Source organism: Nicotiana tabacum, chromosome 19 (genome assembly GCF_000715075.1).
Source record: "Nicotiana tabacum cultivar K326 chromosome 19, ASM71507v2, whole genome shotgun sequence".
In the NCBI taxonomy this organism is placed as follows: domain Eukaryota; kingdom Viridiplantae; phylum Streptophyta; class Magnoliopsida; order Solanales; family Solanaceae; genus Nicotiana; species Nicotiana tabacum.
Window position 1 is genome coordinate 64949486 of NC_134098.1, and position 7897 is coordinate 64957382.

Consider the following 7897-nt stretch of genomic DNA (forward strand, 5'->3'; position numbering starts at 1 on the left):
ATAGCTCTTCCGGAGCCTTCAATCAAACTTATATTACCAGAAATTGTAGAAACATTTGCTTTTTCCTTATGCAAATAAGAAAAGTATTTCTGATCTTTGAATATGGCATGAGTTGTTCAACTATCAATTACACAAATATCTTCATGATTGGTCTTTGATCCAAAAATATTTTGAAGATTATCCATATTCTTCAAAATGACATAAACAAAATAAATATGATAGTAAACATTATTATCAAAGCATAACTTTTATTTATGTACAATAATTACATAACCATACTATCTACTACAAACAACAAAAATTAAAATATTTATATTTTTACATATTCACTACCGATCGCATGACTTGTTTCTCCTTCTGGGAGTGCAAAATATCAGCTACATCCAAATGCATGAAGTCTAAATTATCTTCAGAAATAAAATTTGCTTCAGCATTTTTCTCTGTCTTCTTCAGGGAGGCTTGATACAGCACAACCGGGTGCTTTGGCATACGACATGTACGTGACCAGTGCCCTTTTCCTCCACATCTATAGCATGCATTTTCTGGCTTGTTGCTTGCACCGCTTCATGCTTTTGTTCCTTCCTTTTCCATTGCTAGTGGTGAGGAGGGTTCTTTGGTGCATTGTTATTACCACGATTAGAGTTTCCTCCCCGACCACGGCCATAACCACGGCTGGGGCCATGTCCTCTTCCACGTTTAGCTTGGTGGAAGTTCGTCTCATTCACTTCAGGGAATGGACAAGAACCAGTAGGTCGGCTTTCATGATTTTTCATTAATAGCCCATTATGTTGTTCGGCTACAAGAAGATGTGAAATAAGTTAAGAATACTTTTTAAATCCCATCTCTCGATATTGCTGCTGCAGGAGCATATTCGAGGCATGAAAAGTGGTGAAAGTTTTCTCCAACATATCATGATCAGTAATATTATCACCACATAGTTTCAATTGGGAAATAATTCTGAACATAGCAGAATTATACTCACTGATAGACTTAAAATCTTGTAGCCTTAGATGAGTCCAATCATAACGTGCCCGTGGAAGAACGACCATCTTCAGGTGGTCATATCTATCTTTCAAATTATTCCACAGTATGACTGGATCTTTAACAGTAAGATATTCCATTTTCAGGCCCTCATCAAGGTGATGGCGTAGGAATATCATTGCTTTGGCACGGTCTTGGTTTGATGCCTGATTTTTATCGTTGATGGTGTCTGCCAGACCCATCGCATCAAGATGAATTTCGGCATCAAGCACCCAAGACATGTAGTTTTTGCCCGATATATCCAGGGCTACAAACTCAAGTTTAGAAAGATTTGACATTATTTAGAAAAATAAAGTTCGTACCTCTGATACTTTCAAAGTATTTTCTCGAGATGGCAGAGTCTCGTGCTGATAACGTGTTATAAAATAAAAACTGTAAAGTAAAGACAAGTATAGAGAGAAACTAATATATTATTCAAACTTCAAACTTATGTACATAATGAACTGAAAACTCCTCTATTTATAGAAGAAAGGAAGCAGCTGCAAGGCTTTTCTTTAGCTGCTTGTAAGTTGTCTGCATGAGCTGCTTGCAACCTGCGTGTTTAATAAGAAGTTGCTGCAAATCATTTCATTGAGCTGCTTGCAACCTGCCTGCATCAGATGCTTGTAGATAAACTTCAACATAGTATTAAATGGATAATCTTCTTCAGGAAAATTATCTATAGCGGAGTAATAAATCAACATCCATAATATAATTATTTTTATAACAAAATTAAATTTTTTAAAACAAATTTGAAGCTTTATGCTACTGCTTTTTCTTTCATTCTATCCTCAATCATTTGCGTATGCAGGGTTGTTGGAAAGGTTTTATACTTTAATGCTCGGATTGTCAAATCTGGACAATATTTTGGGATACCAAGATATTGTATGTGGACTAACAATTGGGAACCAAATTAGTAGTACGACAAAGGTTAATTAATTTTCAGGTATGGCTCCTGACTAGATATGCAGTTAATAATTTTTAAAAATAGATACTGAATTGCGCTTTATAAAATTACTTGACTGGTATGTCGAAGATACCTTTTGGAAAATTTCCAAACAAATTTCCATGGACAAACGCCAAATATTTCCCTACTTATTTCATTTTAATTCCCACCTGGTTCATGCTAATCCAAATCATTATATTGTACACTTTTAGAGCCCGTTTGGACATAACAAATTTTTTTTCTTTTTTTCCAAAAAAAAAAAATACTTTTTTCGAAATCAGCGTTTGTTCATAAAAATTTTAATTTTCACTTGAAGATGTATTTTGAAAATTTTCGAAAATTTAAAAAACTCCAAAAAGTTATTTTTCAAAATTTTAACTCAAATCACTCACAAAACTTTAAAAACAACCCAAAATTATATTTATGTTCAAACACAACAATAAATTTTAAATACCATTTTCACTTGAAATTTCTTTCCCCTATTTTGAAATTTTACAATTCTTATGTCCAAACGACCACTTAATCTCAAGCATAGTATTTTTACTTACGGGGAATGGTTCAATATAATCTTTACAATTTAATTTGAAGAAAATGATCTTGTAAAGATCTCTCTTTTAGAAAAAACTCCTTACGTGAAAAATAAAAATCATTTAAGAGATTTGACATAAAATTTAAAAACCAATTGATCCGGCACCTTTAATTTATTAGTGTTGTATAAATTTGATCAAAGAATGAAGAGAACGTGGAAAAATAGATCAGTAGAAGCTAGGTCATTAATAGAGTTGTTGAATTATACTCCTACGTACAAGTCAATATTCAACCATCACCAAACTATTCACGTCTTCTTCATAGTTTACCTAGTCTTCCAATTTATAAAGAAAATTAAAAGGGGGAAAGATGAGTTCGTCACTTTACCGGTCATTTTCAATTAAGTTTCGTATACCTTTGTCCAACTTTATACCCCACAAAGAGAAGGCAAATTGTGGACACCATCCACACAATCTTCACATTTGACAGTCTAATACGGCCAACAACTTTTACGACTGTTGCAGAAATTAACAAGGAGAACTAATGCCGTGTATATTTTGATTTGGTAAATATCAAATTATCGTATCGAAACTCAAAAATTTTAGTATTTGATATTCGATATTTTGATATTCACTATGATATTTGGTTTAAGTTTTAGAAAAAATTGGTATTAGATATAGTATTTGGTATTTTAAAATAAAATATCGAGATACTGATATCGTATCGAAATATATATATTATATTACATAATACACATATTATTAGTTATAACATTAATATAAGTAATCTAAAATTTTTCGTTCATTTATTCTCTAAATTCATCAATTAACTCTAAGCAAGTAACAAGACATTTCTAATGATTAAATTTATTCTTTTATGTACAGTTTTCTTTCTCTGGGTTGGTATTTGCTGGTTTTGGACAAATTATTGTCAACAAACGTTTTTAGTTTTGTACTTTCGAGTACTTTAATTAAGAAAATTACCGTTTATGACTCTATGCACTAGTTAGTATTCAATCTGAATAAACTGAAGTTACTGAACCGAATAAACTGAAACCGAAAGGAGAAAAATCGAATCATACCGAATTTAATTAGATAAAATATTTGTATAGAATTTTAAAAAAATGAATACCAAAAATACCGAACTAAAATATTTAAATAATATACCGTACCGACTAAACAACCCTTAGCGAAAACGGCAGGACCCCAGTTTATAGGGAGAGAGGGTTAGAGTTAGACTAGGGAATATCAAACTTTTTAATAATTAAAGAAGCAATCGTTCTTAAAACTTTTACTAATGTGTCACTCCCTTTCCCATTCTATTAACCTTTGTTTACAACCAAATTTATTATGTGACATCATTGAATTTCGTTAATGATATCTAAATGTATTCAAGATTTTGATATATATATATGTATATAAAATAATATTTTATTTATAACATAATATAATTTTTAGATAAATTTTGTTCAATTGACTATCCTTGAAAAATATCACACGGCGAAAAAACAGACGATTACATACGAAACTCCAACCAAAACTTTTCGTTAATAAAAAAATAATTTAGCAATCTACCATAATTCTGGTTGGTGATGAGAACGACGTTCACGGCCCTTGTTCTTACACACTGTTCGACAAGCGAATCATTGTCCTAATTACACACGTGATCTGAAAATACTTTGTCTTGAATCTCGCATCCCAATTGAAAAAGGAGAGCAGCTAATAAAGTGTCAAAGGTCGTAGATACTTTTCTGTGAGAATCAAGAGACGTTTCTCTAATTAATAAAACTTGATTCCTTTCAGTGAGAATAAAAAGCTACTAATAAATTATGAGAGAAACTAGTATACAAACTGATAATAATCCATTGAGAGAAAAAATTGGGAGCATTATAATATACAAACTAATATTAACCCATTTTGCCCATTATTTGCCACGCTATTCTTTCAAAAATTCAAACTAAGATTAATCCATTGAGAGAAAATAATTAGATCCGTATTATTTTAATTTTTATTTGATATTCTTTTGTCAGATTCTTATTTTTATCTTTCTAATCTTACATTATTATTTGAAAGTTCCCAGTAAGCGGAATAAAATAATCGACCTCTTTCGTTGACAACAAATAAAACGATCTACTTCAACATCTAATCCAAGAAGAAAAAGGTGAGACTGATACATTTTTGCTAAGTAGGATCTAGCAAAAGTAGCGTAAGCGGTGACGACTTGAGTGTTGGGACCAGTTTTGTCGATATGTTAAGTAGTAACTTTGACACACATGTACGTCGCCATTGACGAAAGGCGTATGCATCAGAATTAATGACTAAAGATACGAATTGTTGCGTACGAGAGACATGGTTTTAAGTGTTAACCACCTAACCGGTGCCAATCTCACAAGGGTAAAGTCGCGAGGTACAGTGACAATTTTTCTATTGCTGCACCTTCCCTAAAGCTCTCTATTTCTGCTCTCTAGATGACTCGAAACTTTAAAATTAATGCTTACTCTTGCTTGTTTTAAAAATTATATGTGTTTATCCGAAAAATCAGATAACGTTAAATTTGTGTATGGTTCTAAGGATATTCGATATAATTCGACACAAATCGTATAGAAAAATAGAGATATGGATGTTCTTGGCTATGAGAACGAAAATAGTGAACCAAGGAATGAATATATGAAGTGATCTTTTGTTACAGTGTATTATGCCCCTTTCTTACAAGGATCCCCCATGCTTTTATCATAGAGGGATCTTACTTCATTTATAATAAAATAAAGCATACAGCGGAGGACCTATGATAAATTGTCTCTTCCTTGATTTCCGCCAAGATTCCCTTTCTTAGTGCGATTATAACAACTCTTGTCTGTGAGCTCGACACCGGCTCAGACTCGTTATTGGGTCGAGCTCTCGGTTCTGGCTCGAGTTCGACCTCTGGGGTGGGCGTAGCGCATTTCTGACCTCGAAGCAATGCTTTGCGGATCGATTTGGTCACAGGCTCGAGAAAGGTATCGAGCCGAGTCCTCGATCAGCCTTCAGACTCGAGGCTCGATTGTACTGCCTTCAGAACTCATTCCAAAATCCCACTCAGGTTGATTACCATTCGAACTCGATCGAACGTAGGAAGGCCGAAATCTATTTCGACCGTATACAGAAAGTCCCCTCGTTTCTCAGGAAGAATGTGATGAGAATCTATATGAGCTTTGACGGTTCGATCGGGTTGAGCTGACGTTTTTACAGGGCTAGATCATGACGCATGTGATAGTTGTCCCATCGATTTAGTTTTTTCAAGGTATTTAATGTGTGTCAGTCGGTGATCGGCCACCTCTGATATTGAACCATCACGATGCAAGTCTATAAATAACCCCTCCATCTGATATTCATCACTTTTACATCTTTCATTTTTCCAAATTTCCTTACCATTTCTCTTTGTTCCGCCACTTGTAGAGCCATCTGTATCAATTTTCCATCTTCCTTTGCCTTTCTTTCTCTTATATAAATGGCCAAAACTTCAAAAATCGTACCTCAGAAGGAGAAAACTTCTTCTTCACAGTCGTCCGGAGACAAGACACCGGTGGATCCGCCTACCTATGAGTATGTTCCCGGCTCGGAAGGTAATATCTTCTTTTAGAATAAGTTGCAGTGTACTCACCTACTTTATCGTGCTCATCTTTTTACGCTTTCACTAAGTTATGTCAAGGGGGTTGCAAGAAGGAACGTGGCGTCGACACCTTCCTTCAGAAGAAGAAGAGTTGGAGCTTCCTTTACCCTTTTGTTTTCGTCTCGATTGCTGCGCCCATCGCTTCTTCGGCTCCGTCCCATGTTGAGGACAAGGAGGTTTCTTTGTATGACGCGGACTTGAGGCCTTGCAAGAGGAATCCATAGACGCGGGAGAATGTATACCCGCGACCGTCGACTTATCAAAGGACGAGATCGTGGTGTGAGAAATTGCGACAATATCTATCAAGGAGGGCATTGGGGCGGAGCCTGAGATGCCTAGTTTAGAAGAGGTGTGCTATCGCACCTTCACGACCTGAAGAGGAGGTGGCCGTTATGGATGCCTTCGGTGACGGTTTTGCGCTCCTTGGGAGCGGGGAAGCCTCGTCTTCTGAACCGGCTCAAGAGGCTTCTCCTGCCGACAAGGGAAAAAGCAAGGTGTTCGGTAAGTATGATGATGGGATAGCGGGACTACACATGTCCTCTACCCTGAAGACCTTGAGATGATCGATAGCAAGGCTACAGATGTCGAATTTAGGGTAGAAGGGGGATCGAGGACCATTATGATCCCGGTGAACCATGATCTTCTCAAAGATACCGAGGATGTTATTCATGCTTTCGGTTCCTTCTCCTCTGACGCCAAGCACAAGACTCTCGACAATCTGAATGGCAACTCCATGTCCAAAAGCATCACCGACCTCGCTCTTAGAGTAAGTTTCTTCATTTCTCATCTTAAGTTTCTTCCTTTCTCATCTTCTCTTTTTGTTTTGTTTTGCCTTTGAATCTTTCTTTCTATTTACTTCATTTACTTGTGTTTGCTGACTGTTATCCTAGAGCTTGAGAGCATTTAGAGAGAAAAAAGGTAAAAAGAGATCTATTAAAAGTTGCGGACGAAATACGGGGAGTTCTGCGGGAAGTATAAGGATTTCGAGAGGTGGCTTCGTGAGGGGGTGATTGACTGCTCTGAGGGAGATGCTCAAAAAGAGAGATGAGGAGTTGCTCGCGTCTGTATAGCGATTTAGCTCTCTCGAGGGGCGCTGAGGTGAAAGGAGGATGATCTCGAGTAGAGCAATAACGTGGAGGCTCAGTGTTGAGACCTTCAGAGCCAGGTTGATCAGCTACAGAGTCTATTTAGATGGGTTCCAGTTTGAAATGGACGCGCCTAGGGGAGAGGTCGTTGAAAAACATCAACTGGTCGAGGAGGCGGAGTCCTCCCGAAGGGAGACTCGAGAAAGGGCCGCTCTTTTAGATTTAGAGAACAGAACCCTTTGCGCTGACCGGGACAATGTCCAGTCGACGATTGAAAATAGGGAGGTCAGGCTCGGGGAGAGTATTGGCGAGTTCGAGAAAGAGAACTATGTGTTGCTCGAATGCGTTTACGCTATTGGGGGTGAGAATGCCTGATTGCTCGAGCAATACAAACATCTATCGAGCTGGTCGAACATACCTTAAGTTTAAGTCATGTCCAGGGGCCAATATGTGTTTTTCGAGCTGGTCGAACATACCTCTTAGCTGAATCAAAGCCGAAGGACGATGGGTGTTTGTACTGTACTCTTTTTTCCTTCGTTTAGTTTTTGTCCCAATTAGGTTTTTTGGCAAGGTTTTTAATGAGACAACGATAAAAGCATACTACGAAGACAACAATAAAAGAGGCTTCACTCGAGGGAGATTAGGTAATCTTTGGTTCGATAGCAAATTC